The sequence below is a fragment of the Oratosquilla oratoria genome, chromosome 26 (genome assembly GCF_046742065.1).
Source record: "Oratosquilla oratoria isolate Oo_2021 chromosome 26, ASM4674206v1, whole genome shotgun sequence".
NCBI lineage: Eukaryota > Metazoa > Arthropoda > Malacostraca > Stomatopoda > Squillidae > Oratosquilla > Oratosquilla oratoria.
In genome coordinates this window covers 38,945,288-38,956,530 of record NC_134802.1, presented here as the reverse complement: position 1 = coordinate 38,956,530, position 11,243 = coordinate 38,945,288, and the positions used below count along the sequence as shown (strand labels likewise).

Sequence of the window (11,243 nt, the reverse complement as noted above, 5' to 3'; positions counted from 1 at the left end):
CAGGAAATTTTTTAATGTATTTGAGTGAAAGGTCCGAGAAGTATGGAAGGGGTTACAAAGTTGGATAGAGTGTGAAATGAGGAGGTGAGGAGGAGGGCGGTGGTGGAAAGGGAGATGGCAGCTAGGGCTCATAAAAGAGTATCGGGATGGATTGGACACATGGAAAGAATGAGTGAAGAAATATTAGTAAAAGAAGTGTGGAAGGCAGAGATAAAAGAAATGAACAGGAGGGGGCGACCAAGGATAAGGTGGATGGATGGGATAAAGGGGGCGTTGAGATAGAGGGGAGTGTCTGTCAAGCAAAGAAGGGAGAAGGCAGGAGGTAGGGGTGAGTGGAGAATCGTTGAGTATATATGATATTGTAATACAAGGAAAGGGGGGTAAGGGGGATAGTAAGGGGTTGGGGAGTGGTTATGTGTAAATGATATTTAGACGCAGCCCGAAAGGATTTCTCCCAATTTTTCTGTATTAGGGGACGTAAAGGAGGAGTCGCCGATTATGTGAAGCAGCCTTGCTATGGATGTGCTGTGTCTTGTTTAATTTCTTCTGACCCATGGCAATGGGCAGGATACAGGGATAAACCGTCATTCATGAGGAGCTAAGATGAGAGGAAAGAGAAGTTGGTGGATGGGAGTAGAAGGGTGGGAGTGGAATGTGTGGGAGTGGGTTTTTGCCTTTTGAGTTCGGCTACCTCCCTTGTAAGAAGGAAAAAGCCATCGGTATATAAATAGATTTTTTATCTTTATGCATGGGGTAGGCCTACATGTTTAACACGAGTTTCGCAGAATCTTAGCTGTTATTTCCTCCTCTATGTGCCCCTTTCTTTCAATGTTAACACCCAAGGACTTACGAAAAATCCGCTAATGGAATTCTACTTTCATCTATGTGCACGTAAAGTCCTCTCCTACTCACCACCAGCATTTCACTTTTACTTGGGTTTATATTCATCTCATGTCCCATAAGATAGTCTTTCCAACCGACTAGCACTTCCTTCAATGCCTCACTGCTCCACGATGCCAATGCAATATCATCTGCAGACATAGGACTCAGCTAATTTCCCTTTACCTTCCTTGTCATCGAATCCATTAACAATACAAACAACAATGGTGACAAAACGCGTTCGTGCCTTATCCCTCTATCCCTATTAAACCAATTTATTTATGTGTTGCGAGGTCACCATACTCCTGCGCATATTATACATTGGTTGTATGTTTTTCAACTTCGTTGGTATCTCATACACTGAGTCTCTTAAAAATATACATAGTTTATCCATCGATACACTATCAAAAACTTTTCAAAGTTCCTAAAAGGCCAAGTATAATGGTTTGTTCTATTCCCATCCCTTCTCCTATCACATTTTGAATGCTAAATATGAAGTCTATAGTACTTTTCCTTAGTCTTAATTCGTAAAATATATTTATTTCTCTTTAGAATTTTTTTCTGAGATTCTTTTGGAAATATTTAGTGGGTGGCACCAGAGAAAGATTTCTCTACAATTTTCACAATTTTATTTGTCCCCTTTTTTGTATATGGAAAAACTCACTCGTTTCTCCCACTCCTTTAATGTTTTTCTTCCTTTGCCGGTGCGGTTTGCCATGTGATGCATCCGTCCTGTCGTTTCATTTCCTCTAGCAGAAATGAAAAAGAAATGTAATAACTCATATATGATTCGAAAAGTTACAATTCACTTATGATTAAGGAATGGTCACGTATGTTCTAATTGTTGTTTTCTTATGACGTGTCCTACAGAGTGTAACTGTTTTTTCCTGATAGTTGCTATTATTTCCCCTCTGTGCTCCTATTTGCTGCAGTATTTCTTCACCATCTTTCTCCAAATCCACATTTCTACTGCTTTTATCCTGTTTTGCATTTGTTTACTAATTGTCCAAGTTTCACATCCATATAATAATACTCACAGTGTAACATTTTGCAAATATTTTTCTTGCTCTCATGATGATTTTATTGTTAGTTCCTGTTTTTGTTGAAATTATTTTTCGTTATGGCTATCCTTCTCTTTGTCTCTTTGTCCCTTTTCCTATCCCAAGTTAACGTGCTTCCTAGGTAATTGAATTAGTCCACTTGTGTCAATATTCTTCCTTCTACTTGAATTCTTACCCTTGGACGTTCTTGTTGTTGTTTTTTTCGTCATTACCATCACTTCTGTTTTCTTTTTATTCACTGTTAGGCCTCTGATTCTACTTGCTTCTACCAGTGCTGTAACTAATTACTGTAGCTGAGCTTCCGATTCTGCAAGTAACACTGTATCGTCTGCGTATCTAATATCATTGAGATTTCTTCCTCCTGTTGTTACTCCTTTTAGATAGTATATACCTCATATGATTATCTCACTGTATAAATTAAACAGGTCTGGCGACATTACACATCCCTGTCTCACGCCTCTTCCAATCCTTTGCCAATCAGACAGTTCTTCTCCTATTTTCACTGCTGCTTCTTGCTTCCAATAGAGATCTGCGATTAACCTTAAATCCTTCCCTATTTTCTTCAACATCTCTATTAATTCAAGGTGTCTTCCTTTATCAAATGCCTTCTCGTAGTCCACGAAACAGGCATATAGATCTTTTTGCACTTCTAACATATTTTCAGCTTGTATTCTTACAACAAAAATTGCATTCCTTGTTTCCTTATCTAGTACAAACCCATATTGTACTATCATCGCAAATCACAACTTCTAAAAGACCGATTGATGCCCGTGAAAATCACCTTGGATTTTATCAATCTACTTCGTACTCTGAGCAACGAAGACCAAAATATTGCAGGACTATTTGAGAAAGCAAACTACGAATTGAGCAATACTGTAACTGATGTCAGTTTTAATAGAAATGTGTGTGTGTGTGTGTATGTGTGTGTGTGTGTGTGTGTGTGTGTGTGTGTGTGTGTGTGTGTGTGTGTGTGTGTGTGTGTGTGTGTGTGTGTGTGTGTGTGTGTGTGTGTGTGTGTGTGTGTGCGTGTGTGTGTGTGTGTGTGTGTGTGTGTGTGTGTGTGTGTGTGTGTGTGTGTGTGTGTGTGTGTGTGTGTGTGTGTGTGTGTGTGTGTGTGTGTGTGTGTGTGTGTGTGTGTGTATGCGTGCGTGTGCGTGTGTGTATTCACTTGGTCTTTGGATCACGTGTTGGACTCGTGATCGACAGCTATTTCCCTCCCGGAAGAGAGCTCAGAGCTCGTATGACCGATCTATAGGTAATGCTATGACCTCACACGCACACACACCCCCAACTCCCCGCCCACGAGAGTTGAAGTAGCCACTCGAAGCGCAGCGATACTGAAATAGTTTCAGCCCTGGGCGGGATTCGAACCAGGTACCGCTGGCACCACCGTACCAACAGTCTGGTACTCTATCATCCGCGCCACCGAGTCGTGTGTGTGTGTGTGTGTGTGTGTGTGTGTGTGTGTGTGTGTGTGTGTGTGTGTGTGTGTGTGTGTGTGTGTGTGTGTGTGTGTGTGTGTGTGTGTGTGTGTGTGTGCGTGTGTGTGTGTGCGGGTGTGTGTGTATGTGTGTGTGTGTGTGTTATTCTTCTTCGTATTCTTCACAAGAAGACAAGTTTACACCTTCGTTGCATCCCGAACAGTGAACACTTTTTGGAGTGAAATACCCGGTTATCCATGAGAAAGCCTTCAACCTCTAGGTTGACCGAGGTGGGTTAATCGGACTATTTGTGTGCCAGATGGCTTCTTCCCCTCCTCCGGCTGGCTGGATCTAACGAGGCATAAACACACCCGATTGCAACTACCATTGACGTCATCAGGACCAGTCTTGGGTGCGCACTGGGTGCGTAATTAATGCCGTTGAAATAGAAATTGGTCCTGGATCTAAATTACTCATAAAATTTGTTAGTTACAGTGTGTAAATGAATACAAACAAGATATGTATATGAATATAAGTTATGCATAAGTATATGCAGTGTACAGTATATGCATATTTACATATACTGTATAATACATACACATCTTTTATTTTCTATTTTATTTTATTTCATTTATTTATTTATTTATTTATTTACTTACTTATAAATTTATTTATTTATTTATTTATTTATTTATTTATTTATTTATTTATTTATTTATTTATTCATTTATTTATTTATTTATTTATTTGTTTATTTATTTATTTATTTATTTATTTGTTTATTTATTTATTTATTTATTTATTTATTTATTTATTTATTTATTTTGAATGATGGTGGAGAAAGAAATGAGGAAATAGTAGGAGAATTTAACGCTGATGTTTCGACCTCATAGTGTCTTTATCAAAGCTAACAACATTTGATCACATTCGGACAAAATATACCCATTGCCTTCATCTCTCGGGAAGAGCTTAATGCACAAGTTTTATTATTTTCTAAAACTATTATATGACTAGTAGGTTTTGCTAGACTTACGAAACCTTCTCTATTTTCTATGTTTTCATTGATATTTATATATGCAGCTTCAATTTTTTTCTCAACCTTTTTGTATAACCTTTATTAAGAACAACCACATTATTCCTGTCATGGGGATGATCTTGTTCTTCAATGTGCCTAACAATAGAATTAGTTGTTCGGTGCGCTTTTACATCATTTTTATGTTCAATTATCTTTTTCTTAAGTCCTCGACCAGATTCTCCATAGTATGCTGAAGGGTAACCTTTACACGGAATTTTATATACCACACTATTTTCATTCGGCGCATTAGTGTATGTTTAATGATCTGGCTGATCTTATGATTGTCCTTGCAATCTTTATGCCCGCTTTCAAAAGGAATGTATCAAGGATTGGACTTATGTCGGTGTTTGGTACAGTTATATAACGTGTCTTTCTCTCAACAACTTCGCTATTCCCATTCAGCATGTCGAATGATGGTATAAAGGAGGAGATGTGGACAGAATACAACAGAAGAGAGCAAGTGACAAGCTATACACTGCGAATTCAATTTCTTCAAGAATGATTGGAAGAGCAAGTGCTTCCGAACTCAGCACCAATACATTTGAAAAACATGAAACATCCTTTCGGTAACGCAGCTAGAGCTTTTTTAGAAGAATCAATCGAATGTTTATCAGATCAAGTGAACATATTGTGTAATGAAAAGAGTGCGACATCTTTACCTCAGTGGTTGGTCAACAAACTACATAGACTACGTGAAGACCAGTCTCGGATATTAAAAAGTAAGTTGATACGATTATGTCAAAATAGTGAATGGAACATTGCAGGTACCCGTAGTTTAATAACGAATCTCTCAGACAGACAGCTATCAGAAACAGAAATTCAAGGTCTTTCATTAGGTATGAAATTTTATGTCGGATTCCACAAAACAAAGTTTAGTGAATATTTAAACAAAAATTATTATTGGAAAATGGAAGATATTGATAAAGGTTTCAACCGAGGTATAATCATGTGCTATGAAGCCTTTGCGAAGAACAACAAATACGTAATTCCAAAAAGATTTCTCATAGCATTAAATAACCTGAGTAAAGATAACAACATCATAATCGAAAGTGCAAATAAAGGTGGAGGCATAGTTATAATGAACAAACACGACTATAATAACAAAATGTTAGATTTACTTAATGATAGTGAAACGTATGAAAACAAACCACCAGGACATGCAAAAACAGGAGAAAAATTCACAACGAAAGCTAGAAAGATTTTGAGGAAATCCGTTAAATGTAAGAAATTATTAGGTTCACTTGAAGAAGCACCTAGACCAGCCAAAATGCACGGCCTACCTAAAGTACACAAACCAGGTATTCCTATGCGCCCCATTACTTCGGGGATTAATAGCGCACCCCACAGGTTAGCTAACTGCTTGGCCAAACCACTAACTAAAACTCTAGGTTCAATCAGTAACGCACATATACGTAATTCTTCAGAGTTAATTTCCAAAATGAAAGACATTGATTGAGCAACAAGAAATTAGCCAGCTTTGATGTAACATCGTTATATACACACGTTGCAATAGATGACGCATTAATAGACGTGAAAAAAGTCGTGAATAACTTAAGTAATGAAGATTTGCCTCTACCCAAGACAGACTACATAGAACTCGTTTCACTTTACGTAGGTTTTGGAACGTTTACTTTCAATGATGTCGAATATTCTCAGCATTCTGGTCTAGCAATGGGGAGCCCGATTTCTGCAGTATTAGCAAACTTATATATGGAGATGTTAGAATCAGAAAATTACATACAAATTATGTGTAGGAACAGCAAATGGATGATATATATATAGGTGACATTCGAGTAATAAAACCTAAAGGGACAAATACCGACAAATTAAAAAGGTCAAACAGCGTAAAGAAAAACATACAATTCACAGTTGAAATGGAACCGGATAACAAATTACCTTTTTTAGATACCATCATTCACAGAAAATGAAAAAAAAATTCAAATTCTCGGTATATAGAAAGCCCACAAATAAAGAAGATTATATACACTATTTTTCAGGTCATAGTGAGAGAACTAAATTAGGTGCAGTAATAGGTCTCTTTTTAAGAGCTTTTAGAATATGTGATGAAGAATTCCTGGCAGAAGTAGTAGAACATATTATGAAAACATTCATGAAACTTAGATATCCTGAAGGGTTGTTATATAAACTAAAAAAGAAAGCGAAGCTAATAAGTGACAAAAATAAAAATGGAAATAGCGAAGTTGTTGAGAGAAAAACACGTTATATAAATGTACCAAACACCGACATACTGTAAGTCCAATCCTTGATACATTCCTTTTGAAAGCGGGCATAAAGATTGCAAGGACAACAGGTCATAAGATCAGCCATATCATTAAACATAAAGACACTAACACGACGAATGAAAATAGTGTGGCATATAAAATTTCGTGTAAAAGTTGCCCTTCAGCATACTATGGAGAATCTGGTCGAGGACTTAAGAAAAGGATTATTGAACATAAAAATTATGTAAAAGCGCACCGAACAACTAATTCTATTGTTAGGCACATTGAAGAACAAGATCATCTCCCTGACTGGAATAATGCGGTTGTCCTTAATAAAGGTTATACAAAAGGGTTGAGAAAAACAATTGAAGGTGCATATATAAATATCAATGAAAACAGATAATAGAGAAGGTTTCGTAAGTCTATCAAAACCTACTACTCATATAATAGTTTTAGAAAATAATAAAACATGTGCATTAAGCTCTCCCAGGTGGCCCGAGAGATGAAGGCAGTGGGTATATTTTGTCCGACTGTGATCAAATGTTGCTAGCTTTGATAAAGACACTGTGAGGTCGAAACGTCAGCATTAAATTTTCCTACTATTTCCCCATTTCTTTCTCCACCATCATTCAAAATATGTTAATATTTTATTCATATATATATATATATATATATATATATATATATATATATATATATATATATATATATATATGCATATACTGTATATACATGTCTATATATGTATATATATATATATATATATATATATATATATATATATGTATGTATATGTATATATGTTTACACCCAAGAATGAAAGTGGTTGCCAACTGCCGTCATGTATCCTTTGTTTCACTTTAGTCCCAACGCCACCAGTAATAAAGAGAAGAATATGCAGACGCTTTCATTCGCTTCACTGTCGTAACTATTATACAACATATCACTGGTAACAAGGACCATTATAATGCTACCCCAACGCGCCACTGATTACACCACTAAGCAAACAGAAGCACATATTATGATGGTGTGTGTACGTGCTTGCGTGCGTATGTGTATGTGCATATGTGATTCACCTTGGTCTTCGGATCACGTGTTGGACTCGTGAACGACAGCTGTTTCCCTCCTGGAAGAGAGCTCAGAGCTCGTATGACCGATCTATGGGTAATGCTGTGACTTTACACGCACACACACAGCTCCCCACCCACGAAAGTTGGAGTAACGACTCGAAGCGCAGCGGTACTGAAATTATTTCAGCCTTGGGCAGGATTCGAACCCGGACTGCCGTAGTGATAGTCGGGGACTCTATCAACTGCGACACCGAGTCGTGTATGTGTGTATGTGTGTGTGTGTGTGTGTGTGTGTGTGTGTGTGTGTGTGTGTGTGTGTGTGTGTGTGTGTGTGTGTGTGTGTGTGTGTATGCATGTATGTATGTATGTATGTATGTATGTATGTATGTATGTATGTATGTATGTATGTACGTATGTATGTATGTGTATGTGTATGAGAGTGTTTGTGAGTGGCTGTTTATGTGTGGACGAGTGTTTGTGTGTGTGTGTGTGTGTGTGTGTGTGTGTGTGTGTGTGTGTGTGTGTGTGTGTGTGTGTGTGTGCGTATGTGTGTTGTGTGTGTGTGTGTGTATGTGTGTGTATGTATGTGTGTATGTATGTGTATGTATGTCTGTTTTTACTTTTTTCCAAATTCAATTATACTACATTTCTTGATATTGAATTTCACTTCCCACTTTTGAGTCCATTTCCAGATCTTGTCCAAGTCTTGTTGTAACGAGTTGCAATCCTCCTCAGTGTTTACTTTTAGTATTTTTGCGTCGTCTACGAAGAAATTTATATAGCACTCTACTCCTTCATCCATGCCATTTATGTATATGGCAAACATGATCGGGGCCAGTATTGATCCCTGCGGGACACCACTTTCATTTCTTCCCAATTTGAGAATTTATCTCTAATTACTACTCTCTTTTTCTTCCCAGTCAGGAAGTCTTTCATCCATTTCAATAATTTTCCTCTGATGCCACCTATTGAATCTATCTTCCTTATTAGTTTATTGTGTGGTACCTTATCAAATGCCTTTTGTAGGTCCAGAAAGGCACAGTCTGCCCAACCATCTCTCTCTTGTATTATGCCTATCAATCTTGAGTAGAAGCAGATCAAGTTTGTCTGAATCCAAATTTATTTTGATTCAGTATAGTTTTTTCTTCCAAATGTCTATTTTTAACGACCTTTTCGCAAATTTTTGCTACTGTGCTTGTCAGGAAGACCGGTGTAGCCGGTTCAAGTGACTCCCCGTTTCAAAAGACTCCCCCAGTCAGATCAACCTAGGTTCAGACGACTCCCCGTCACTTGAAACTAGTTTCAGACGACTCCCCACCCGTTTGAAATGACTCCACATTCGAATTAACCTAGTTTGAGATGACTCCCCATTCGAATGAACCTAGTTTGAAATGACTACACATTCGCTATTGCTGTAATGCGCAATTTTTGTCTTTATCTTTTATCATTTCCTAGATAAATATTAGTTCCAATAAATGTAGTATTGCGCGACTGTGATTGTTTATTTTTGTTATTGTTTCATAAATCGAAAAGGAAAGATATAACTGGTTCGAATGAATCTTTGAAACCTTTGAAATGAAACGAACATGGAAAAATTACAGAGGTTTGTTAATTGCCAGTGCTGCCGAGATTTGTTAGTTGTCAGTGTGTTTGCTGTGATTGTGAAATTAATAAAAATTAATATACATATTTTTAAACCAAAGGATTTTAAATTTCAGACAAACGGATTAGTCAAGCGCAATAAGCGAACTGTTCAAAACCTGCTCCTTCGAACTCTGAGTGATCGGCATGAAAACTGCGACAAATGTTTGCATGGTGTCCCATTTGCTCTGAGATCTACAATCCAGGCTTCCACAAAGTTCTCCTCATTCAAGATGCTATATGGACGAGAACCTGTCCTTCTCATTGATGTGGATCACGAATTTGCTGACTGTACCTCTGATCCTGATGATCCTAATGATCCTGAATTTGACGAGTCTGACTTCCAAGCCACACTCTCAAAGCTCCAAATGTTGCAGAAACTAGATACTCTACTAATGAGCTAACAATATTTTTACACATGAATCGATAATATGTTATTTTTATCTTTTAGGATGTTGTCTTCAAGCAAGCAGATGCCAACCTCGAGCGAGCTCAGGCAAAACAGCAGGATGATTTTGCAAGAAGGCGATACAAACAAAAGCATTTTATCGTAGGCGACAAGGTGCTGCGCTACAACCTACGCAGAGCAGATAGAAAAGGAGGCAAACAAATTGATCCATGGGATGGTCCCTATGAGGTGGCTCAAGTTTGTGAAAAGGGACTGTACTATCTCATTAATGTATCCACGAATATCTCCCTTAAAAATAAAGTGAATGGGTGCAACCTGAAGCCCTTCTTCGAACGTGCTCCAGAAGTTTTACCACCAAGTTCTTCATCAGACCCACCATCTCCAACTTCTCTGTCAGAGCCACCATCTCCAATTGTTCAGATCATAGGGGTTCAGCAACAGGAGATTATCTATAAATTTAATCCAATAACAGTTGCAACACAGCGAGCAATCTGCAACAACTCTGGTGGACGTCTGATATTTAAGAAAAAATCTGGTCCCTCTGGAAAAATAAATAAGACTTTCAAAAACACAAGTGAGCCCCTTGCAGTCAAAGTAATTAAAGGTGATGGAATTTTTTTTTTTTTTTTTTTTTTTTTTTTTGTTCCATGACATTCGCTATCACTGGAGAAGAGGACCAACATCTGTTGTTAGAAGCTTGATATGTGATTTCCTTTCCACCAGTGAAAACATCCAAGTTGATTCAATGCGTGAGGATAAAGTGTGGGGAACAACTACAGAGATTATTGCAGCAGCCAACATGTTTCAAGTAAATGTATGTGTTTGGGCAAAGTTTGGATCTATTCACACATGGCATATACATAGGCCGAAAGGTAGTAAAATCCTAAAGGATTCAGTGTACCTTGAGAATAACGCAGGCAACCATTTCAATGTAGTTATCCGTGTGTAGTGTAATTTGTAATAAGTAATAAATAGGTCATTGTAATTCAAGAAAAAAAAGGTAATCATGTATAGTGTAATTAGTAGTTTTTTTATGGGGGAGCAACCTTAATAAAAAAAAATCAAGCATCCAATAATGGGAGTCATTTCAACCTGATGGGGAGTCATTTGAAACCAGTTTCAGTTAACTGGGGAGTGTTATCAATCTAGTTTCATTTAACTGGGGAGTGTTTTCAAACTAGGTTCAGGAGACTCCGGGAGTCATGTTTTGGGGGAGTGTCCTCAAACGTCTACACCGGTCTGTAATTTGATGAGTCTTCCTTGTTTCCTCCCTTATAAATCGGTACAATGTTTGCATTCTTCCAGTCCTGTGGCACTTTTCCTTCTTTAAGTGAGAATTTAATTATATTGTATATTTCATCTGTTAATTCTTCTATACATTCTTTCAGTATCCAATTTGCAATTCCGTCTGGACCATGTGATTTTCTGACGTCAAGGGTTTTGATTTGGTCGCTGATTTCCTTCT

At 37.6% G+C, this 11,243-nt stretch overlaps 1 pseudogene; it reads left to right on the top strand.

The window, feature by feature from the left end:
• The first annotated feature begins 9,602 nt into the window (after positions 1 to 9,602).
• LOC143039208 (uncharacterized) lies at positions 9,603 to 11,011 on the top strand (annotated as a pseudogene).
• The last annotated feature ends 232 nt before the right edge of the window (positions 11,012 to 11,243 follow it).